This window comes from Chrysemys picta, chromosome 2 (assembly GCF_011386835.1).
Source record: "Chrysemys picta bellii isolate R12L10 chromosome 2, ASM1138683v2, whole genome shotgun sequence".
In the NCBI taxonomy this organism is placed as follows: domain Eukaryota; kingdom Metazoa; phylum Chordata; order Testudines; family Emydidae; genus Chrysemys; species Chrysemys picta.
Genome location: NC_088792.1, coordinates 192,097,106 through 192,123,199, shown reverse-complemented (window position 1 = coordinate 192,123,199; position 26,094 = coordinate 192,097,106). Strand labels below are relative to the sequence as shown.

Here is a 26,094-nt window from a genome sequence, read left to right as displayed (position 1 = left end):
TGTGCCATACCCATTGTGGAAATTATGCAGATGTACACATGTGCTTGATTTTCTGCTTGGGAATTAGAGCACATTTACAGAGGTTACTCTTAAAAAATTTTCTTTGCCTTTGCAAAACTTAGATAAGGTTTCTCAAGTTATCTGTATTTAGTAAGAAATAGTAGAATACACTAAATATTGATGTAAAACTACAGGTGCCAATTTTAGTTGGCTGTATTCCTGGAGGTTTCATCACATGACATAATCTTTAAATAAAGATTAATCTTTAATTCCTGGAGACTCCAGGACAATCCTGGAGGGTTGGCAACTCTAGCGTGTAGCATTATTTAGTTGCCACAGACAATTACACGTTTTTAAGGGCAACCACCCACAGAGGTGCTTGTTTGCTACTACACTACATTTTCTGTATTCATGGGTCTGTTTCAAGTCAGATTTTGGACCCTAGATGAGAGAGCATACTGAGAGCCTTCAGAATGAAATATGTTATATAATCATAATTTGTTATTTATTTATTTATTTAGTAAGCCACTCTACTGGGCATGTTTCAAAAGTGCATCTCCGTACTCTCCGGTATAAAAAAGAAGAATGATATTAGAGTTTCTTCCAGTTGCTTAAATGTAAACCTTTAAAAGTAGAACAGTGCAAATCCATGCAGTTTTTGGACTTTGTGCCTGCAAGCTGATTAAAGAAGCCAAATACTGTATTAGTCATAGCTTTGGTTGGAATGGTAAATTTCATTCTGGCTAAGAAAATTTCCATTTGAAGTGACTCAAGCGCCTTATGCATTTTTTAAGCTAGTGATTTCTGATACAAACTGAGTAGTATATGTGGCATCAAACTGAACTGTAGAAAAAATACAAATGTGTTTTTGTTATCATCATTAAGCAGTCTATCAGTTAAGCTTTGATATACTCCTGTGCTCCACAAATGGCAGAGCTGTTAGACATATTTGATACATGTCTAAAACGAGCAATTCCATTTAGGCCTGTTTTGGGGCCACAAATTTGAAAAGGATATAGTATCATCACCGTAAATATATGTTAATAATCAGCAAGTATATCTTTGTAGGAAGTCTACTTTTTATTACATAGCCATTTTTGTAGAGAAATTTTCATTAAAATCTGCTATTTGTGGGTTTTACTCGGTAGTGACTTTTTCTTTAAAGGATAGTGTAGAGTATATCTTTAAAAGAGTGAAATGAGATGTATTTTCCACAAATTCTCAACAAAGCTATCTGACAATAGCAGCCTAACCTTAGAAGCTTTCTGTTATTAAAGAACTACAGTGCAGGAAAAAGTAGAAGCTTTAGAAATTTGCTTTTGAAAAGTACTATTGTGAATTCTAACCGTTTGTTCAAAAGAAAAGACAATTCTTCAAAGTAAGTAACAAAATTTAATATTTTTTTAAATGATCATGTGGTAATTATTAAACTAATATGTAATTAGCATTTGCTAATGACAATCCTAATCTTGACAAACGCTTTCATTCATTTTGCTCCGATCATTAAAGACTTTAAAAGCACTGATTTTGTTAACTGAGTCCCTTGGCTATTCATCAGTAGTGCAATTCAGCCTAATACTCCAGTGGCCAGTAATCAGTGTGTTGCCTATTAAATGAAGGAAATTTTATCATTGTCTTTATGAGCGCCACCTTTATTTCCTCTCTTTATCACACAGCAGGTAGATAGACAAAAATATTATAGTATCTAACAAATATACATTGTGATTTTTTTTTTTTGTCTAAAATGGCAAGTCAAATCAATCTTTGGTCATTCCAAATGATACAAAATTAAAAAAAAAATCTAGCCAATGATCTGTTTGTCAGGACAATTCAGATGCATTCTTTAAAATATGGTGAATTAAAACTAGATTTTTAAGAATGCCAATAGCTATGTTCATCATTGTTGTTTAAAAGATTTTTTCCCTCCATAACCAAATATCTGCTCTTTATGTTTTCTGTTAATAGCTGTATTTGTGACATCTGATCTAGAGGCCTGATCCTGCAAGGTGACATACACTGGGCTCTCAAGGGCCTCTGAAATTAACAAGAGTTGATGCTGAGCACCTTGTAGGATCGAGTGCTGTGGGCAGGTAATGTGGCCTCCAGTCAATGCTGCCACTAAAATCATGTTACTCAACCACTACTCAGTCCATATTCCTCGTTTTCTGCATCAACTACAGATTTATTATCCTCCTCTTTAAGACGCTGCTTAATACTGTGCCAACTTCATCTCTGCTCTCACTTCCAGAATCTGCATTACCTCTGCAGTCTACACTGCCTCTGCAGCCTTTTCTCCTCCCATCTACGCCTTCTCTCAAATGCCCATTTTTTAAATCTTTCTCATGAAGATTCCCAACTTTGGTTCTTTCCATACAATTGGAATTCTCTCCTTTCATCTTTGTACACCAAACAAATGAAAGAGATGTATATTAAAAAGCACAGAAGATCCCCAAAGCAAACAAACAAAAATATCTGTACCATATTATTAACATCTAATCGTCTAGTACATTACTGTGTGAGTCTGAAATTTATGGTCTGTCTAATTTAGAACCCGATTCTGGACATGTCTTTCTGTGCATGTACCACCCCATTGATTTCAGTGGTGCTCTGTGCAAAAATGAAGGTGCACCTGCACAGTTCCAACTGCAGGATCAGAGATTCTGAATGGATAGAGACCATGTCTTCCTCTGTTTTGTTTAGCATTGAGCATACTAAGGGTGCTTAATAAATGATGATGATTTTGGAGACAAGAATATTGATGATTCATGGATCAGAGAGGGGTGCTATATGTCATCAGCATGGCTGGCATCATGAACCACTTCTGAGTAAAACCTATGATCCTCCTGATCCAATCAGTCTATGTCATTCTGCTGCCTAGGACCCTGGCCTGTTTTTTAAAAATATTATATTATTAGAGATCAAAATAGGTCAGAGCCATATCCCTAACATTCAGTAAGAGAATTTTTTCAGTAGACTGTGTAATCTGTTTTTAGTGATTTAAAAAAATCAGTTATTTTCTTTGATTACATATCCTTCCTGTCACATCATATTCATTTCAAAGATTTTGTATTTTTGCTCCTCTACTTTCCATATTTTGTTCCTATTGTTAAAAACATATTCTCTCAAATGCGGGTTATAGATTTTGGCTTGAAAAAAACAAAATGTAGATAAGAGGGAATATTACAAATGTATCTGTGTACCAAATATATGCATGCTACAGTTTTGTAAAACTACTATACAAGGGGAGAGAATTATGAATGTATCAACTCAAATAAGATAAGCAGGGCCGGCTCCAGGCACCAGCCTAGCAAGCAGGTCCCTGGGGCGGCCAATGAAGAGGGGGGAGGCACGTCCGGCCCTTTCGGCGGCAATTCGGCGGTGGGGCCGTCACTCCCTTTGGGAGCAAAGGACCTGCCGCCGAATTGCCTCCGTAGAATGAAGCAGCGGTAGAGCTGCCGCCGCGATCGCACCTCTTTTTTTGTTCTGCTTGGGGCGGCAAAAATGCTAGAGCCGGCTCTGAAGATAAGCATCTAGTTTATATAATCACACCCCCAAAAATTCCCAGGTATAAATTGCCAGGCGTATTGTTTCCAGAAATGGCCTTAACTCTGAATTTCCTCATCTTTTATAAGTAGAAAACAGACCTAACATATGTATTTTCAAAGTGTTTATTTCTGTAGTTTCATTCTGTTTTTTAAATAGTAGTTTAAAGGTGTCCTGTAGAGGAAAAAACATTGGGCCATTGGTGACTTTTTATGCTTTTTTATGATCTGTTAAGAAGGACACTAAGATGGATGGTTGCTTTTTTTTCTTTTCTGTTAATTTTTTTTATGTAAGAAAAATCAGATTTTGTCTAACCTAAAATGATTACATGATGACTGGAGAACACTGACATCACAGGGAAAAGGTCATGAAAGTTTGGCAACTTAGGGGAGGGATTTCTAGTCTTTTTTGAAACTCTGGTTTTTGTTAATACATATTTAACTGAATTTACTTATTAACATTTTGGATAATTAATGTTTTTGTTAAAGATTTGGCATCTTCACTTTTTTGATTAAGGTGTGAATGCTCACAAGGAAATATGTTCTATGTTCAAATAGGTGTTCCAGCAGAGCCAGTGAAGACCAGACTTAAATATGGGATATTTTCAAGGTAGAAAACAAATAGGGGTCAAGCCAACTAAAAAGCAGCACCTTTTTTTCTTGGGTGGGGGGGGAACCATTCAGGCCTTCTTTATACAGACTGAAGAAACAAAAAGATCACATTCAATTTTTTTTTTTAATGCTTTGTGGGTCACCTTTAAAAGAGAAGACAAAATAAGATTTCAGTTTCTGAAAGGCTCTTAAAAATATGGGTTTATTGACAGTACAGATGCCATGTACATCCAAAGCAACCATTTGTGTCTCTTGTATTAATGTGTAGCAATAGCAACCTTTGAGCCAAGGGTTATTGACAGAATGGACTGCAACAGCATCAAAAAGAGTACTCAGTTGTGTCTGATTGCACTTAGGCAGCCTTTATTCCTGAATTAATTATACAATACACTACAATGCTACAAAGAAGCTATTAAAGTCATCTGTGTCAAAGAGAGTTTGTGTATGTGGGAGTAGATCGTGGCATTTGGCCACAGCTATGGGTTTGGGAGGGGCGGAGCCACCTGGGCTCAGTGGTTGCATAGGGAGGTGTTCTGACTCTGGAGGAATGTCTCCCAAAACCCACTGTTTGTAATGGAGAGAGCACAGTCTCAGCATTGTAAATTCCAAGAGTTCAAAAATCATGAGTCAGGTCTCAAAACATCATAAGATTTTTTTAACATGTGGGGTTTTTTCTTTGTATTCTAGTTTCTGAGCCCTTTAGCCTGCATTCAGGTCAGGCTTTCAAGATTTTCTCTGCAATTTTTAGAGCAAAAAACTTACTTTAAAAAAAGAGCTGAAATTCTTGTTCAGTCACTTCATTAGAGGAGCTGAGGTGTTAAGAAAAACATCAAATATTGTGAAACTCATAATAAATTCATGTGAGTTGGCAACACTGTAATCCTCAACACCATTTCAGGAACAGTCCCCACATGTGGCTGTGCAGGATAGAGTCTGGCTTTGCCAAAAAAAGGGCGGAAAGTGGTGTGGAGTAAGTAATGTGATCCAGAGTGGGAACAACTTGGCTCCAGTTCTGACCATCTCTTACAAAGGCTGTTTACTCTTTCAACCTCTCTATGTAGCCACGTAAGAATATGGGGGTATAATCTGGCTATTAGAAGATATTAAGATATATAATTTACATTGTCTTCTGCACTTGCATGGTAGGTAAGCATATTCTAAAAAGATGAAATTTATCCCTATGGAGAGAACCGACACTTTAAAGGCCAAATCCTCATGCCAGTGGCACCCAGTACAAATGGCTGGACAGATGCACTGAGGATAAATGGGAAGGAATCATCCCTCCCAGAGGTCACGGAACAGCCGTAGAGCTTTTCCACAGAGACTACATCAGCTCATTGTCTGCATTCTCTGTCCCTGCTCCTGTCACTCCCTCTGTCCAGTCTCTGTTATCTGCCTATATGGTGCTGTGTGAAGTGCCCTTCCAAGAGGGGATTTAGACCACACAGGTTCTACACATCTCATGAAAAATTCTCCCAAATACTGGCCCCATCCCCACTAGTAGAACCACATTAGTTCTGCTGTCAGGATTCTCTCTGCTGAGATGGAGTCCCTAAGGGCATAAGAGTAGTCAATTATTTTTTCCCAAGGTCCAAATTTCTTGGTCAAGGTCCACTCTCCAGAGAAAATAATAATAAAAAATAACAATAATGATAACTATAGGTAAATAAAAAAATTTCAGAGTCTGTTCAGAAGTCTCTGGATTTGGCCTGCGGTTTGCCTATTGACTACCCCTGCATAGGGCCTTTTGTAAGCCCTTTGCACTTGAATGAATTTTATCCAAAATGATTATATGAAGAAAGAATAGTCACGTTTACATGCAAAGTAGTTGCTTTGGCAACCTAGGCATCTCAGCCATTTTATGCTTTTTTTTTTAATTTAATTGTCCAAACATACAATCAGATTGCATGATCTGTCTGGAAATTCTAATTTTGAAGAGAGTGGATGTGGGAAGGAGGAGGAGGCAAATTAGGGGTTTCAATATTTTAAACTCAGCTTTGCTTCAGTCTTCTAAATATGCCAAAGTCCTCCACTCTGATCACATTACTGGAAAATATAGGTGGTCTTATATAATGTCAAACCAGCACAAACCCAATTTTGTATTTGTGTACAGTATATTTTATTTTAAATTGCTGCAGAGCTGAGTATACCATTCTAACCCACAACACTTTTGTATGGCTGGTAGATCTTTAACTATTGTAACACTAGCAGGTGACACTTTAACATTATAAAATATTATGCTCTTACTGCTTTTGTTTTAAACTAGTGTATTAAACATATACACATAGTATTAGAGTATATTCTACATTTCGGGAATTCCAGGCTCTGTGGGCTAGGGAACCAGAACACAGAGCATTTATTGTTAAAGAAAATACAGCTTTACTAACCACAAGTTAAACACAAGGGAGAGACTAATAAATCTGTCAAAAATACCTATTGTTTTAAAATATATTGTAATCTTCGTACGTTAATGCAGTTCAGTAAAGACTTTGTGATATCAGCATAAGTGATTTAGACAGTATTTTTCTTTTCCAGATAAATCCAAAGGTGTTAAAATCATACTATTTTTGTGGTCATATTTGATATATGATAGTATCATCTATGTCTAAAGAATTTATGATATTAATATGAAGAGAGTGCTGCTACTATTATTATTATTATGGGTCACACTGTATTACAGAACTCAGTAGTGGAACACCTTAAAAAACTGTCAGCTGTAGTGCAGTGTCAGTGCCCATCTTCTTAAGCTGTTGTAGTTTACATTGAAAAGAGAGCCATTTTAGCTAGAAGCATAGCAATCTCATTGTATTAATCATTTTCTCTGTTTAAGCAATATGAGAATGTCTGCTTTCCATGACAGAAATAAAATCCTTGAAGGGGACAGTCTGTGAAATAAACTCTGAAGGGACAGTGAGACTACCTCTCTTTGACTCCCTGTGGCCTAATTAAACTATGGAAAAGACATCATAAAAGAAATTAAATTTTAAATTTAAGAAGTCAGATTAGCAACAGCAAGGGTTTGGCAACAGCCAGTATATATGTGGTATTTCATTTTCAAGTAACATAAAGGTAGTGTTAGTGTTAAAGGGGGGAGAGCATTGGACCTGCGGAGATGCCTATTCTTGCTCTTTAAAAAAAAAAAAAAAAAGGCTCTTAGAGCAATTGTAGCATACTAGTCTCTTATCTAGTCTCTCCCCTTTGCAATCTGCCTACCCTATTACAGCCTAAAACAGATAAACATCTCAGAATGTGCTATTCTGCTCGTAAATATTTCCAGTAATAGAAAGTGATTAATTAAATAATTTATAATCTCAATTGTAAGGATGTCCCTACATGCATGGGCTTATTTTTTAAATAAAAATATAATCAGGGGGTCCTTATAATTTTTCTTAAAATTTGCTGGATGTTTACAGGGGAAATTGTATTTAAAAATTCATGGTCAGTTTCTCTGTTGAGTATTTGAATGCTGCCAAAAAAGGCTAGTGGAAGTAGAAAGGACTCAAAATTCCTTTCTTTGTGGACACTAGAGCTCATCTGTTATTACAAATTTATTTTAGCTGGATGATACCTGGTAGTTTTGCTTCGATACAACGCAGATCAGTGATACTGGAAAACTGCTGAGAAATGATAATATTCACTGGTCTTTTGACCAATTTTGAGGGCTTGAAAAATTGCCAAGAATATTTTCTTTGTGGTAAAATCTGGGGCTCAGCATTGCCATCCTTTCACATAGGTTGTGTTTGTACTAGTATTTTCCCCCAAAAAAATCCCACGGTTGGTAATATTGCTGCCACCAGTGGAACTGTGCCAGTGGTGAGAGTGATAAAGTATTCAAGGCACTCTTCTCTTCCTGTTAAAGTGTCTGATCCAGGGCCCATTGAAATCAACTGGAGTCTTTCCATTGACTTCAATGGGCTGTGGAGCATGCCCAAAATAAGGGGGGTAGGTTTTGGTTTGTTTTTCTTAGTCCTATAGTCATTCGTGCCCCAAATTAATAGTGTTTCATACCTCACTTCCCTAAGATATGGTAGATAAACCCAGATGCAAGCAGTCTGCCCTAATACTATTACCTAATGGCCAACCAGAGTTTAGTGGAGTTTTTTCTTCTTTTCAGAACAGCCATTTGTTTTTTTCTTTCCACTAAGCTTCAGCCAACTCCACCATAACTGTTAGATGTCATTATTTTGAGATAATCTAAAGGAACTAATCCAGATCTCTATAATGGCAGTATATAGCTTGCAATCACTAATTTTAAAGAAATTTCATGTGCAAACCCATTCTTAAAAAAGAGTCCCAGCAAAAATTCACTAAAAAAAGACTGAGATCAAGATGTCACCATCACTAAGTCCTCTCAAATTTGGGATCAACTATCAGCACACAAGGTGTCTTGAACTAGCTTTGTCATTCACATAGGAACTTTAAGGTACCATTGGCCTGCTCAAGGAATCCTTAGTTACAATTCCTGAGTTAGCCAGTAGAAATCTCAATGAAAACATTGCGTCTGGCCCCTTTTTTTCTTGGATTTTATGCATTTCTTCTATGGTAGGTGCCAACAGCATCAGGAGGAAGAATCTCAAAGCTGCTACTGAATAGATAACACTTATATGGCAACATCTTTCGCAAAACAACAAGGGCCAAATTATTAGTGGCCCCTGAGGGGGTGAACAAGGTGGGAAAGTGCAAGGAGCGTTCTCTCTTTGTTCGCCCTGGGCAGGAGTCAAACAGTTGTAATCCCTATGCTGTCCAGAGCACATGGACTGCTCCCTCCTAGCCCAGGCTGAAGCCAAAGCCACTCCAAAGAGGGCAGCAGAATAGGCAGAGCCTTGGCCCTGCCCTCCTCTGCATTGGTCAGCAGAGTCACTGGTCAGCAGAGTTGTCTAGACCTGGAGAGAACGGCATTCTGCACCGTTCTCAAAGATGGCGCAGCAGGCACATTCTCCCAGTGCTCCTGTGAATTTGTGCCTACTATGGGCACCATCCCTTGTGGGATAGTGTGACTTTGCACCACCCCCAACATAGAGCAGTGTTTATCAGACAAATCATCCAGTGAGTCTGGATTGATAGCGACATCATAGGCTGTGAGGTGACACTTGTGCTGTAATTTTAAATTTTAATTTTTAGAGCAAAACAGCACAGAAGGATTATTTTCTCTGTATTCGGTGAGTAGAAAAAATGACTGGATCTTTCATCACCCTGTTAACCGTAATACATTCATTTTGACATGGTCCGCGAGGCTCACATCAGTATCTATCTTATTATATGTTGTTTTTATGTTGTTATACTAATTTTATTGTCTGAGGCCCTGATTCTGCATCTTTTACTTATCTGCCCTATAAACACTATGAGATGTTAGCACAGCTCATGTCAATAAACGCTACTCAGTGTAAGTAAGGCTTGTAAAATAAGATAGTGATACCTGCTTTTGTGTGTGTATTTTTCTATACATACACATGCATATAGTTATAATTTTAGTATCTTTATTTTATAAATTGTTATATTGAAAAACCTTCTCGTGAAGTTCCTGTACATATGGGTTATATATTGGTTTATTTGTGACACGCATATATCTCAGAGGAAAGTCCTATTTAGTATGTATTATGCTTTTCTGTGCTTTGTTATTGCCAGAAGCTTGAAAATCAATAGTTTTTTTCTTTTTGATAATTAAAAGGATGGTTTATCTTTATAGGGATCTTTACTTTTAATAAGCTAATAATTCTGATTTTAGCTACTAATATCTTAATAGCTAGGTCTTGTTACCAACATTTTTTATCATAATTTCTTTGGCTAACGTTGCCATGTTATCAGCCTGAGGGAATTTTTGCTCTATAGTGATGCCACTGGGTAAGGGGGGCTGGAACTGTCAAGGGCATTTTTAAGCATTTGAGTTTAAGACTGCTTACTGGTTGTAGCGTAGTGGTGTATAGACTGTATAAAAAGGCAATATTGTGTTTTTCTCTCCCTTAAATTATATATGTTTTGAGTGAAAAAAGTGACTTGCGTTAGCTGTGTGTCCTCAACTGCACCGGATTTGGTAGAACTTTGGCTCTTGCCGTAGCAACAGACATGCTGAATGAGCACTTGTTGCCGTGTGATACATATCCCAGCTACGTTATTATGGCATTTGAGTTGCGTTTATCTTAAAATGTATTTAGGCAGGGGAAGATGAAGTCACAGAGTTTTGAGAAACAAGTGTTTATAATTGTCTCAGATCCAGAAGCAAATGCTCTGACTCAGTTATGCAACATTTCACACCTGCATCTCCATCCCCCACTTTTTCAATACTTATAGGAAGAACAGAGAAGGAAATATATTCTTTTAATCTGAGATTTAGAATTAGGTTATATCTGTTTTAGATGAAGAAAATGTAAGAGTCAAAATGGACATTAGACATTTTGCATTAGAAGTAGAAAAGGAGAATAATGAGTCCCATTTCTAAATGAATTCGAAAAGCAATCTGATTTTAGTTCTAGCAATGCAGAGCAAATAAAATAAAAACTATCGCACTTTATTTACTAACCGATGAATTGAATTGTCCGCCTTTTATTACAGATATAAAGCAAAGACTATGAAGAGGCAATCATTTTTGCAGCTATCAGACTTTCAGTAACATATCTCTTGTGGTTTAAATAACAGATAGTTTAAGTGTTTTTCCATTACCTTCGTGTAAATGAAAAATGCATAAAATATTTTAACAAGGCAAAGTAATCCAAGGAGATTGTTATTTTGTGTTACAAATTAGGTTATTTCTGTCATAAAATTAAAGGGAAAAAAATCAACGCAAGGACATTTCAGCTTAATATCATTTACCAGAAGGAACATGTAACAGATTTAATGAGCTAGCAGGTCACCTGAATCCAGCTGTTTCCGACCAGCTTTATGAAACGGAGAATGCAGCTAGCGGTAGGAGGTAAGCATTATTACAAGCTCTCAAGGAGTTACAAAATCGATTTCTGCTTGAATGAATTAATTTAGATTATCAATTTATAACCAGCTACACGAATCCCATCAACTCAACAATTCAGTGAATGATCAGGCTCAGTCCTTGCAAGAGCGTAACAATTAGAGAGCTCTATAGTTATCTCCTGTCCTGCAGGGTAGCTAACAAAGTTACTAGTTGGCTTGACAGGAGGAAAAGGGAAATGTTTGCTTAAAGACTTTTACCATGGGCGGGGGGTGGGGGGAGGGAAACATCTAAAATTCAAGTAACCAAGTTACAAGTTTCTGGGGTTTAATTTCTGATACTCCTGCCAAAGGGTAACTTTAATGCACGGTCATTCTCTTTTATAAGTACAAGGATAAGGCATCTTAAATCAATAAATAAGATCACACTACTTCAATTTAATTTTTCTTAAATAAATAATTATATATTTATGTGTTAAGAAGGAACTTTTTAATGTTGCTTACTCTAAAAAAAATATACATTTAAAAATTTCTTTACTTTATGTTGAAGCAAACATGGTGATTCTCCACCACCTTACACCTTGAATCATCATTGTCACCTAGAGAAAGAGAATGTAAAAGGCTACCAAATGAGATATTAATGTTTTACATTCACTTTGCCAAGGTGTTAAATGACTACACAAGATGCAAGTCAGCAGAGGATCAGACCCTACGTGTTTTAATCTTTGACTTGTCTCCTTCTTTTAATATTACAGAATGGTTATAACACAAGAACTAGGGGTCACCCAATGAAATGAATAGGCAGGAGATTTAAAACAAACAAAATGAAGTAGTTCTTCACACAACACAAGGTCAACCTGTGGAACTCTTTTCTAGAGGATGTTGTGAAGGCCAATATTATAACTGGGTTCAAAAAAGAACTAGATAAATCCATGGAGGATAGGTCCATCAATGGCTATTAGCCAGGATGGGCAGGGATGGTGTCCCTAGCTTCTGTTTGCCAGAAACTGGGAATGAGCGACAGGGAATGGATCACTTGATCATTGCCTGTTCTGTTCATTCCCTCTGAAGCATCTGGCATTAGCCACTGTCAGAAGACAGGATACTGGGCTAGATAGACCTTTGGTCTGACCCAGTATGGCCGTTCTTATGTTCTATGAGTAAAAGGACATTTGCTTTGCATCAATAACTTCTGTCTCCCTAACTCTAAAATATAGTGGTTAGTCTCCCTTGCCTTTTTCAGCCACTTTTTGGCACACTCCTCACAGTAGTCAAGAGTGATACAATTAGCACAGTGCTTTAATAACAGCATATGATTTCCCATAGGAAAATTTATCTCAAAAGGCTAATTCTGTTTATAAATATCTTTTTAACAGAAGGTAAAATTTGTTTCTGTAATCAGCATCAATAGTGAAGTGTAGGAAGAGAATGATCAGCTGTCTGGTCATGGAATCTTACTGTTGTCCCAAAATAATCTCAAATGACTGCATTTTAAAGCCCAGAGAAATCAATAAGATTATATTTTCTCTTTCTAAAGTGTATATTTTCAGTGCAGTGTTCAAGGAGTAATGGGCACAATGGTGCCTGTTACTGAAGTTTTGCCTACATCATTCTGAAAATATATCAATAACAAGACTTTGGATTTTTGACAGGTTTGAACTGCTAACAGAAATGGTTAAATAGCTCTGTTGCCCTCTTACCTTGAGACAGTATATTTTAAAATTATTGAAAATGGATGGGTTTATTTTGTATCCTTTGAACAAACTTAGATATAGTGCTGAAACTGGTTACCAGTGCTGCTATTTCCTGCTTGGCTTCAGGGCACACTGAAAAAAACACACCAAACAATTGCCTTCTTTACATTCTTTTTGGGCAGATCGCAGCTGAAGCTGGCAATGCAAATCTGTTTTAATTAGAGGTGTACATTGTGTATTGTAGCATGCAGTATTTAAAGTAATATCTACGTTAACCAAAAGTGTAACCATATTTTTTCTAATCTTATCTAAGAAGTTAGCTGTAATTTGAAAGCAAGATTGTTGCTATGCATTTCATCATTTGTTTGTGTGTGTGTGTGTGTGTGTGTGTGTTACCTATTATTCTTAGTAGTATAGTGGTAGTGTCTAGAAGCCTCAGCCCTATTATTCTAGGCCAGTGTTTCTCAAACTTTTGTACTGGTGACTCCTTTCACATAGCAAGCCTCTGAGTGTGACTGCCCTTATAAATTAAAAACACTTTTTTATATATTTAACACCATTATAAATGTTGGAGGCAAAATGGGGTTTAGGGTGGAGGTTGACAGCTCACGACCCCCCATGTAATAACCTCACAACCCCTGAGAACCCCTCTTCTAGGCCCTGTATAAATGTACAATATAAAGAGGATGCCTGCTCCAAAGTCCTCACAATTCACACATATTCCTTTTGGATCTCCATGTGTAGCTCTCTGAAGGTCAAATCCAGATACCATTTTGTACAACATTATGAAGAATGTAAGCCCTGCAGGATGTATAAATTGCCAATTGCGGAGGTTGTTAGCCCAGTGGAACAGTTATGGAACCTACTTGTGGACCTTTCTCTGTAATAACTGTAAGGGTTCCTGCAACTCTAGCAAGAGAAAGAAGGCATATGTGTAGAATGGCTTGAAGGTGTGAGGGGGCTTGGAGGCATTACTTTACATGTGTTCCCGGTGCCTTGAGCAGCTCCCCACACTACCTGACCAAACAGCAGGCACAGGTACCCCGAGGATACACTGGTTGTTATTAAAGTTGGGAGCAGGGGACCTGCACTAGTTTGGTGATAAGTAGGTGTGGGAGGTATTCAAGGCACTAGGGACTCGTGTAAAGTAACTCTTTCCCATATGCACCCCCCATGCTGCCCTATATATAATCCAACCACCTTCTCTACCTAGGTTTGCGGCAGTGATGTATCAACAACAGAAATTCTGCCTTCTGGAGGAGCTAAAGGACACTAAGGCCATCTACTCCCCTGTGATTGAGGAGGAAACAATCAACTAGGCGCCACTTTCTCTTTCTCATCTCCCTGGCTGACATCTCTGAGCTGAGGAACTCTCTTCAGGTCGCAATGCCCAATTTCTCCCTAGCTAACTCTGTCAGCCAAGGAGGAACCTGCTTTGTACTTAAATAAACAGGGCCCAATGCTTCCCATATGGCATTTACCTGCACCCAACTGCGACATTTGGCAGTTAGGCTGAGGCAAAACTGTGACTCTGCTCTTGGGAGAGGAAGGAAAAGAACTTCTAGAGCCACATAAACCCTCCTTCTTTCAGTATACCCTTAAATCATGCACCGCAGAGCTGCCAGCCACAGGCTTTGAACTGTGCATTTGGTCAAACCCAGAAGTGGGCTCTTTGTGATCTGTTGTTTGTACTCAAATAACAGAGGTTTCTTGACAGCAAAGTCAAATCGGTGCAACATGAGGTTTTCTTTGGTGGCATGCCCTGAACTTGGATGAGTTTGTTTAGAGAATATCACTTCAGACCCCCACTAACCATTCGACTGCTGAAGAATTACCCATTTTCTGCTTCTCTAAATGGTCTGAGTATCAGAGAGGGTATATGCTGTTCTTCTCGGGGAAGACTATTGTTTCTTGGAGAGCAGCAAGTCAGTGTAATGAAAGATGTAACATATGGGGTGGAATAAAAAAGCACTCTTTGTATTTAGCTTTCCTTTTGTATAGGCAATTGCTTCCATGTGAATTGCCATGATGAAAGTATCAGAATTAACTAGGCTGGGTCATTCTAACCTACAAAAAGAAAACCCTGAGCCCTCTGTATAGTAGCTGACGTTTGAGCCCTTTTCATAGGTGGGATAAGGGTGCAGACATATTCATCAGAAGTGATTATTTGTTTAATCATCCCAGGGAATGCTGGTAAGCTTTAGGATTTTCTAAATTAGGAAAAGGCCAAATAGGTTTTTCCTCCATTATTTTCATAACTCTAGCTATAATCAACTGTAATTTTTCAGACATATGTTTCCATTTTATTTTATGTTGGCAAAGCCTTTGAATGCAGTCCCAAGTGCTTACCTTAACTACACCTCATAGAGGTTGTAAATACACCTCTCTTCAGCTGCATTGCAGTTAGAGACAGCTCCTGGCAGCAGGCTAGGATGGGCAAATGACCTCAAAATCCTGAGGGCCTATGGCAGCGGTGTTCCACATTATTGATAGTAGCAGAGATATTGACAGTCTGTGCTTGGAAGGAAAATAGGAGTTTGATATGACATATTGTGTGTCTCAGCAAGACTCATAAATAATTTTGACAAGTTTTTGTATGCATGGGAAAGTCCTTGATTCAGCCTCCCATAAAAATAAACTTCTATTATGGAATGTATTTGTCAAGTGGCTGTGTGATGGATGGAGCTGCGTTTACCCCTTGGCAGTTCGATGAGTTTTAGATGCACAGCTTACCAGAGACGATTTACGGGCAGTACAGAAATAATTATTCAGTATGAAATACATAATTCCTGTACCTGAATTTTCATTTTTTATTATATTTTGTTTCTATTGCATTTCTGGTCTTTAAGACAAAAGGCCTTGCCATTTTACTTGGAACTACTGTTCTCCCTGTGTGGTTTGCTGTTCAGTTACCCCTCAAAAAAGTGATTCAAGTCCAAACCTTTTCCCAAAATTGGCTTGTATTTTGTTAATTGAACATGGACTTTTAATAAATTAGCCAAAAAGTAAGAAAGTTAATGCTTAAAAATATATATGGGCTTGGGGGTTTTTTAAACAAAAAAATTGTGTAAAAGCTTCTGTGGGACTGGAAGAGGGACAAGAATGAATAATCAGTCAAAACATTAGTTCACCTCTGTACTTTAGTAATTTTCTAATTATTAATATTGCCACCTTTCTGATGGTGGAAAAAAACAAATCAGGCACTCTATTTGTTTCCCTTACCAAGTCACATTCTTCCAACATTGAACCAGGAACTGTTACTGAGTGTCTTCATCAGCTCTTAGCATCTCCTACCTAACTAGCCCCATTTAATAGCCTTCTTCCGCTCACCATTTCTTCTACCTTTGTCTTTCTTTGCTCTCCCATGTCTGCCCTCACATCTCTCCTAATTTCTCTCTGGTTCCTATTATCTACATATTCTCTTGTCCCACTTTTCACCTGCTCCTTCCCTACTCATTCTCTCTTTCTTGTCATCTCACCCTCTTACTCTCATTGTTGCTTTCCTCCTTTTTTTATGTCTTACTTCCTTTATTCTCTTTCCTCTCACTCCTGCTTTTTTGGCCGCCTTCTTTTTCTCCCAGTACATTTCTTTCCCTTCTCAATCTCTTCCTGATCTCTTCTTAATTGCTCTCTTATCCCATCTCTACCTAACTTTATTGCTTGCATCTTCTCCCACTCTGCTGTGTTCTCCCCAACCTAAATCTTCCTTTGCTTCTCCCTCTCTTTTCTTTGTCACTCTTCTGACCATCCTCTCTCTTAGGCTCCTCCTCCCCCTTCAGATATCTGTCTTCCCATTGCAGTCATATTTTCTGCCTGTCACCACAGTGTATGGCCATGATGTGGTATGTCTGAATTACACCATCAGGATCAGTTGTTCAGTGCCTCTAACCAGCAATATGCTCATCTCTCCCCTGTCCATGAGGCTTGGCAAAGCTGTGAGCAAAGCACCATTCCTAAGTATTATAGCAACTGACCAATCACGTGCAAAGTGCAAATAGCTCTCAGAACTATGGCCAGGAGTCCTGTGTGATGGGCTTCCCTGCTTCTCTCCAAAATAAACAGCAAAATGTTGGACACAGTTTGTAAAAAATCAGGGTAATGTTCAGTAGCCCATTTATCACTGGTGGGGATTATTTTAGACACAGGAAATCTAAGAGGGATATAAAACACACACAAGAAGACAAACAAAGCATGAAATTAAAAATAAAAAGTAGGATGTTTATTTTAACATTTCATTACAACTTGCTGAACCCCATGTGTGGTAGGTGTGAATGTAAAAGCCGTGACTGTTCAAACACAATTTAAAACGATAGGGTATTACATTACCCTTTGCAGCTGGAGACCTGCGTTCAAATACTGATCATGACTTAAGTTTGTCATAAAGTAGTCCATATTGGATGTTTGTCCACATCACAAATTTCCGACACATTTTGGCCTGGTAAGCAGTTTCTACTCAAGTTAGGACTAAAATAGCAGAATTGGGGCTGCATTGGTACAGCTTTATGGGAAGCTTGAAAAGCATGTTCCCATATCAGTCAAATCCTGGTACTTATGCCAAGCCTCCATAAAATGGCTTAACAAAGGAGAGACTGTAGTTTTGAGTCCTCATCACTCCCTTTCGTAGCATAGATTGGCCCAAAAGTCTCCTTTGTTTTTTGAGGAGGGGTGGGAACAGGTCTATATTAGACCTATATCATGTCCTGTTCCTGAACAACAGAACTCCACCACGTCCACAGCTTATCCCAGGCAGCACCTTTCTGTAGAATGCATGGAAAAGCCAGGATTTGCTCATTGTACATAATTCTTGCTAGTGCTAAAATCAAACAGGTAGAAATTAGAGACCTAAGACTCAGAACAATATAAGTCTAACTGTGCTTCTGCCCAGTTGTCTGGCATGTCAGGACATCCATGTTGTAGACTTATACTATCAATGGGATAGGGGAGAGAACTTAGTAAGTGCTCCCTATAGGTCTACGTTCTATAGTCTCTACTCAGGCAAAACCCCTATTGAAGGCAATAGGAATTTGAAATGAGTTAGGCCTGCAAGATTTGTCCTATAATTTGTAAAATGGCTTTCTCCTTTAAAATGAAATCCCAATGCACGTGTTGTTTTAAATAAGTAGTACGTTTATTACAGTACTACCATTTGCTCTGCTGCAGTTGGAGGTCTGTCAGTGCTTCCATTATAAATCTCCTTTATAGGAGGGAATTTATAACTTAGCCATTTAAAACATTTTTGGACTAAACCTGGTTACAAATTCTCATCCCAGCTGTAAATGCATTTTTATAACATTTTGCTAAAATCCGTTTGTCTGAAATTTTGGTACTGAAACATGAAAAATAACATTCTGTAGTTTTTGCTGCTTTTTTTTTTTACCTGCTTTGAAAAAAAAAAGTGTAACTTTTACAAAATGAAATTAGCATGCACTTAGTTCTTTTTTTTTGGACTGGTGTCTGATAGGGTATGTGTGTAAAAATATATATCGGCATTAAAATGCAGTGTATTTTTTTAATTGTGAGAAGCTTGCTATTTCACATGCAGAATTGCTTGAGCAACATTTTTAATGTGCGTTCTAGCTTAAGTCTCTAGTAATAGTATACTCCGCATACAGTAGCTTGCTATGCTTTTTTCTAATAGACATTCCAAGCCATTAGACAATGTATAGTATTGTGTCAAAGTTTTCTATTACTGTTATCTCTGGACACCCTCATTTCAATCCAGGCCATGGTTCTTGGAGAATGAGTAATTTGACATACTGCTCAATAAGGGAATACGGATTGTTGTACTTTTGGAAAAAATAAGGTTAGTGCAACTACACAAGCTTAGATGTCTCTATGGTAGAAGTCTCAAATAATGAAAAGTATAGTGATTTTGAAAATTGTATGTACATGGTAGGGCAGAGATTCTAGGCAAGGATGCAGTACTGCTAGGATAGGTGCCAATAGATGCGGAGTTCATTCATCCTCTTTCCATCTTGTCTATCATCAGAGCTCAAATTTGGGAAGGGTTTTCAGGGGTATGTTGTACCTCTTCCGCTCCCAAACTGCCATCTTGTGCTTCAGAACTTTTGCTTTAGTAAAAAAGTAAATCTCTAGCTTTTATGTTGGAGAGGAAACCCTTCACTTCAATATGTGAACCAAGTGTAGCTGATACAGTGATGTTTCACTCAGATTTCAGAGAACTTGAACCAATAGTTCTAAGATGTGTGAACTGCTCCTATTCACCACAACAAAATGTTGACACCCAATAATTATAATTTAAATGTCAACATTAAGTATTTCGTACTTAATCAAATTATATAAGAAAGGAAAGGGAATGTCATTTATTAATATGCACATAAGATAGCATTTCCTTCTCTATGTAAGAAATCCTTGTTAAAATTATGGGGAATAAAGTCATGTGTGGCAAGAGGATGCTCTTGCATGTATAGGGAATATCTATGTAAACTAAAATGTTATATCTTTTGATCAACACTCCACGATAGATTGCCTGATTTCACCATATGAAACAAACCATTTCATATTATGCTGTGCACATCGACAAGCATAAAAGAGGCATACATGGCCACTGCAGAATACTATGGTCATGGGGGTGCTACACAGCTTAGAGACAGTTGTATGGCAACTGCTGATTTAGGTGTGTATTAGCTGCAGGGAGGAATGGGTTGCAGCCAGAATATGCTTCCCTACAGCAAGTCTGTGTTGGGTGTAATGGCTAGAGAGAACCTTTAAAAGCCTGTGCAATTTAAAGCAATCAAGTCCAGAATCAGGAAGATGTACATTTAGGCCTTGTTAGGGTGACCAGTTGTCACGATTTTATTGGGACAGTCCCAACTTTTGGGTCTTTTTCTCATATAGGCTCCTATTACCCCCAGCCCCCTGTCCTGATTTTTCACACTTGCTGTCTGGCCGTCCTAGGCCTTGTCAGTACAGGGGGGTTAGTTCACACTGAGTTGACACTCCCTATTTGGTGTACTCTATGTTAGTTGTACTAATAGTGTGCACACAGGACAGCTGTGTCCTCTTTCAGTTCACATCCTTGTGCACACACAGCAGGTGCTTGCTTCGTACTAAGTACATGGCATTCTGGGAAGGTATCCCAGACTCAACTGGGACCTGACCCAAACCCGTGCCCACCCGACCCAAAGCCGAGAGAGTCTAATTGTTTTTCGCCCTGATCCTAACCTTTCCCCCCGAACTTGAGTCGCTGACACAGCCACCTCCTCCTTCCTCTGGGGTTGGCTGGAGGAGGAGGAGGAGGAAGGAGTGGACGACAGAGAGCAATTGCTACTACAGGAGTTGTTCCTGAGGCGGCTTCACAGTGCAGTGCCATTTATGAGCTTGGGAAACTAGCGCTGATTTGTAGGAAAGAATCATTCTGCAGACGTTGGGTGGCCAGCAATGGCCAGAGAATTTCAGGATGGCAAAAGCAACCTTTTTTGAAATCTGTGCTGAAGTAACCCAGGAGCTGCAGCGGCACAATACCATCCCACAGTGCCCCACCCTGTTGAGAAGTGGGTCACCATTGCCATCTGGAAGCTGGCCACCCCCGATGGTACCAGTCGTAGCCAACCAGTTAAGCACGGGAAGAACAACTGTTGAGGCCATTGTCATGCAGAGGAATGATGCCATACATGAGGTACTGTTGCACCAGCTTGTAAAGCTTGGTAATGCTCAGGAGATTATCGATTCCTTTGCACACATGGAGTTCCCAAACAGTACTGGGGCAACTGATAGGCCCCATGTACCTATTGTTTGGCCCCCACACCAGGGTTTATAAACAGGAAAGGGTATTTCTCCATGGTGCTCCAAGGGCTGGTTGACCACTGTGGCAGGTTTACAAACATAAATGCAGGTTGGTCTAGAAAGGTCCACGATGCTAGGCTCTTTTGGAACTCAGCTCTGTTTACTTGCATGGATAAAGGACAGTTTGCCCCCGGTATCACTATGGACATTAATGGCATGGAGATTGCTTGGGTCATCCTAGGAGACCTGCTTATCATCTGCTTCCCTGGTTAATGAAGCCATTTACAGGCCACTTGGACAGAAGGAAGGAACTGTTTACCTTGCCTCAGTAGCTACAGAATGGCAGTATAGTATGCATCTGGCCATCTAATAAGAAGGTGGTGCTGTTTATGGGGTAGGTTGGAAGCTGTGGAAAAAAACTTGCCGAGGATTATTTCTATATATAATATTTTGCACAGTATTTGTGAGAGTAAGGCAGAAAGCCCTAACGATGGGTGAGAATGTGAGGTGCAGAGATTTGCTCTGCAGTTTGAGCAGCTGGCAAGATGTCCAACTGAAAATGGAAACAGCGAAGGCAGGGAAACAGGGCCGGCGCAACCCATTAGGCGACCTAGGCGGTCGCCTAGGATGCTGCAATTTGGGGGGCGGCGACCGCAGCGGTATTTCCGCCGCCTCTGTGCAGGGGCAGCATTTTGGGGCGGGACCTTCCGCCGCAGCACTCCTGCAGGGAAATACTGTTAAAGATGCCTGTAGCTCTTACTTTGGGTCTCAGGCCTGAAAACGTGCAGCTCTACATACAGCTGTGATCCTGAGGTGGAGAGGGGGTGGAACGGATTGTGAGCATTGGTGTCTCTTTTATGAATGGTAGAAGCAGCATGTTGTGGCACTCTTTATTTTATCTTGTGTCTGTGCCTTTTACACTTTGGTTAAAATCTATGACTTATGCAAAATATCCATATTCAGTGTAGAATGCAATGAATTTCTAACATTTGGTATTATTGAACAACAATTTATTATACAACAATCAGAAATAAACCTTCAAAGTGACAGTGCGGTTGAGGGCAGAAAACAACATTGTGGGGATCTTTGATTTATAGGCATCTTGTTTCTGCCTCTTCTTTTTCCTGGGCCTTCTGGGGTTGAGTGTCAGGGTTTGAATGTATCAGGGTTGTTAGATAGCTTGAAAGAGCTGGGTTCCCAGGTGAAAATGTTCTTGCTACCATGAGCTTGGACTGGGAAAGGGAAAGCCTCTGGGTACAGCAGGAAACAAAGGCTGGTGCTTCCAGTACTCTGTGTTGTCCAGGGGCTGCAAAAGATGGCTGGGTCCTGGCTGAGTGCACCAGGATTGTCTGTGTGCCCACTAGCAGCATGTGACGCAGCAGAACATTCTGCGTCTGTGTTGCCTCCAGGAGTTGCCTCCACATGTCCCTGTCTTTCTCAACAGTGTCTTTTGCCATAGCACTGCTGTCTGGCCACTTTACACTCTCTCTCTGGAGAGCTTCCTATCTTTTTTCCTCTCCATCCTCAAATACAATGTCAGTCTCTCTGTTAGTTTCAGTTTTGGGGGGATTCTGCATTGAGGTCTGTGAACATTTTATCACAAGTTTTCTGTTTCTTCCCCCTCGGGTTAGCCAGCAGCTCTGATAAAGGCCCTGTCCTTGAGGGTCTGGCTGGGGGAATAGGAGGAAAAATCCACGTGATTATTGTTCATATTCCAGGGAGATGTGATAGCATTGATTCAACACCTTTCTGATTTCCCCTCTCTGAGATTTTTCCCAGTCTTGAGGGGACCCCAGAGATGGTAAGTGGTGTGTGCATGAGGAGGGCTGCATTGGGATTTTTGGCTGTGCACTACTGAAGCAGATGACTAGGAGGAAGAGAAAGGCCTTATTCAAAAAGGCAAAAGGTTAGACCAGTGAGATACGCTGTGAAGTTATTCACAAAGATGGTCTCCCCATAAGTGCTGCAGGAGTGGAAGGGTGCTGCAAGCTATACTGAGGATAGTGACCATGCAGCTATTCCGCATAATGTCCAGGCCAAAACTAAGCAATTTCTCAGTTTTAAATTCTGCTTTAGCTCCCCTGCAGACATGCTGAAAGTGCAAAGGAAAAAATAGATCAGGTTCTTTACTGATTGTTTGAAGCCTTAACTGCTCCCAGTTGTTCTCTCTGTAAGCCTATGAAAAACCATTAAGAGCTGTATGGCTTTGCTGTCCCTAATGTAAACTACTTTTCCTGTACAAATGCCGCCTGTTACAGGGCAGGGAGCTATAGTCTACAGACACACAATGGTCATGTCTATCTCATGTAAACTGAGAACACTAACCAGTGTTCTTTTCCAGTAACCACTGTCTAAAAAACTCTTGAACTTTGCACAACTGAATGTTTTAATTATTTGACTATGCCACCGGCCCAAGAGGAGGGACAGGCTGCAGCTGTGCCATGCTGCTGGCCACCATTTTGATAAGGTGAATGGGATGGTGGGCAGGAGTGCATTCATCCGGCAGGACAGATGCAGGAAGGGGAAAGGAAAATAGGTAGATGGATATGTGTCCTCCATGGCATGGGCTTGTAAACAGTCAATTTTTGGGGCTTTAGCATGAGACAGGAACTGATAGTCCAGCTGGAGGAGCTGCCATTTTGAAAACGTGTCCTGGGGATGGGGGACAGAGAACGAGGGAGGAGAAGGTTGGAGACTCAGAAAGGTTCCTAGCTCACAACCGCCAGTGAACCTGGAACAGAAGGTAGCACAGCAGTGTAGTATAATAATACATTGTAGAGATAAATACTTACATGCCGGGGTTCCCTCTATAGGATCTGCCTCCTTAGTCCTGACCTGGGTTTCTGGCTGGCTTCCTATATGACTGCCCTCAAAAAGATCCTGGCTTTCCAGGGAAAGCTCTTCTCTGCCCTCCTTGTGTTCCTCCTCCAGTGACTCCTGCTGCTCATTCTTGGGGGGAGGAGGGACGGGCAGAGAAGAAGAAACTTCTTGTTTCATTTTTTATTTTTTTTCAATTCCTATTTATACTTGTGACTTTAATTTCATTAAAGATAGATTAAGACTCTGAATCCAAAATCTGTTGTATTTTAGTGGTATTTGCAGATAAACCCACAGGTCCTAATTAGCCCCTCATTTTGGTTCCAGATCAATTCTATAACCCAAAGGAACCTATTTCCACTTATGACCTGGATACCAAAACCTCACAGGAATGGCCGATCTCATGAGATTTCTGCTGTTTGGAGCTGAAATCACAAAAGAGTGGCTTTCAAGATCTTGGTTCAGTTATGAACCAGAATTCTAGCTTTGAGTCACAGCTCATGAGATTTCAATACTGTTATTCCGTGAACCTTAGCTTTAATCCCAGTCAGAACACTGACTACTCAATCCATCTGTAAATATATGTATACATAATCTGAAACATATGGATTTCAAGGAATTCCTTTAGTCTGTATCTATTTTTCCATTGTATGTTCTAGCCAAGCCAGAGAAGACCAAACTTGACATTTCTTATATTTCTAAAGCAATATGCTGAAAAACACTTTCATGCCTTCTTTAGACATCGTGCAGAAGAAAAAAAGGCCTTAAGTCCATTTTTCCTTTATAGATCACCTTTAAATGTATACCTTAGAAATATAGTTTGTGCAACTTGACCAAGCTTATGCTGCAAAATGGGTAGCTTCAAGTTTTGCATTCCCCGGCTTTTTAATGATTTCACTGTGAATTTAATGTTGCATTATCATCACTTTTACATTTTTTAAATCTTTTTATTGTTTTGAAAGAAAAATATATTGCCCATGTTTAAGAAGATTCCTAATTAGGTTGTAGATTTCAAACATCGCTGAAATGAATGAGATGTGAGGGGACAGAACTGACACATCACAGAGGTGAGTGGGTTTGAGGAAGACTGAATTCACACCCTCTGCTGCTGTTAATGTTTGGCTGCAAAATGTTTTCTTCAAAGCAGGGTTAACAAGGCAGAAGCTCTTCCATCTACACTGAACCAGATTGAGATATACTTATGTACACTGATTGTACTTTATTCAGGGGTGAAAGTAACTTAAAGGACTTATCAGTATGCTGGAGTCCTGAGCAGGGGGCAGGGGCCTCAACCGGAAGAGGCATGGCCTCAGCCGGAAGAGGCGAGCCCTTTAAATCCCCGGGCCCTTTAAATCGAGATTTAAAGGGCCCGGGGCTGTGGTAGCGGTGGCTGGGAGCCCTTTAAATCACCCCGCTACCCAGGGGGCTCCAGCAACAGGGCTCCAGCGGTGATTTAAAGGGCCCAGGGTTCTGGCCGGGAGCCCCAGGCCCTTTAAATCGCCGGCCTGGGGAAGCTGGTCTGGTCCGGCACGGCATACCGGCTCTTGCCAGTACACCGGACTGGACCGGCTTACTTTCACCTCTGACTTTATTCCATATCACAAGTACTCCCATTGACTTCAGTAGGACAACTCATGGTGTAAGGTACTACACTCCTTCCCATTGTGATCATAGAATATCAGGGTTGGAAGGGACCTCAGGAGATCATCTAGTCCAACCCCCCTGCTCAAAGCAGGACCAATCTCCAACTAAATCATGCCATGACAGCTTAGAATTTTCAGTATATTGCAGAATGTCCCTCAAAATTTTGGAGAAATTATAGAATTGCAGGATTGGCAATTTTTCATGCCCCAAAGTTTTTCCTATTCCTGCTGTTCAGAAATTAGGATTTTTTTTTTAGTATCAAAAGAGTACAGTTTTAATTGTACATTTCAGTTCAATTAAAAAGAAACACTTTGAAACTTACATTTGAATAGGTGCTAACGTATCAGTTTTGAGAGTTGCCATGTTTACTGCCACAGTAGAGAGTCAGTTGTCTCATTATCTTAAAGATTTCCTTTTTGTTTGTTTTTTAGAGGTTTCTACTCTGTCTGTGTGTTTTTTCAATATAACCGTCACACAAGTTGTCCCAATAGTAGCCTATGTGGTTTTTGAGTTGGAGTTGACTTGTAATATCACAAAGATGTATTCTGCCTACAAAATAACAATGTATGAACATTGTTGTCTATTGTTGTGTTAATTGAACAGGGACTGAACATGACGTAGTGGCCAGTGTCAGATTGTTGTCAACGGTATTCATTTTGTAGTGTAGATTAAGCCTCACAAAAGACTTCAGGACTTTATTAGTCTGGGTTACCAAAATAATAACAACAATAATTTTAGATATCTTCAGAGTCTGCTCAGAAAATTAGAAAATTCAGAACTGAATTTGCATTTTATTCTTTTTTGTCTAAACTTTCTTTACAATCTAGGTTGTGGGTGTATTCCTTAGTGTGCACTACTTACATACCTATTTTCAGTGTTCAGCTGTTTTTGAGTTATCTGTGTGGCAATTTTTTACAGTGGGAGAATAATATGATTTTCAATCTTGCATTACAAAGTGACTGCCTAGCCTTTCCTCAGACTTTCCAGAAAACATCACCTTTGGGCAGAGACTGCTCATGGGAAATTTCAGTCTAGAAGGAGAATTTTTCAAAAAGTTGTGAGTGAATGAAAACAGTTGGTTATAAATTAAGCTGTTTTGCAAATTTAGTGATGGCTTTGCTAAAAAGCAAACACTATAA

At 39.5% G+C, this 26,094-nt stretch overlaps 1 protein-coding gene across 3 annotated transcripts in view; it reads left to right on the top strand.

The window, feature by feature from the left end:
- The window catches only part of ZNF407 (zinc finger protein 407), a 449,103-nt gene that overhangs the window by 362,571 nt on the left and 60,438 nt on the right, over positions 1-26,094 (top strand). The window lies entirely within an intron of this gene.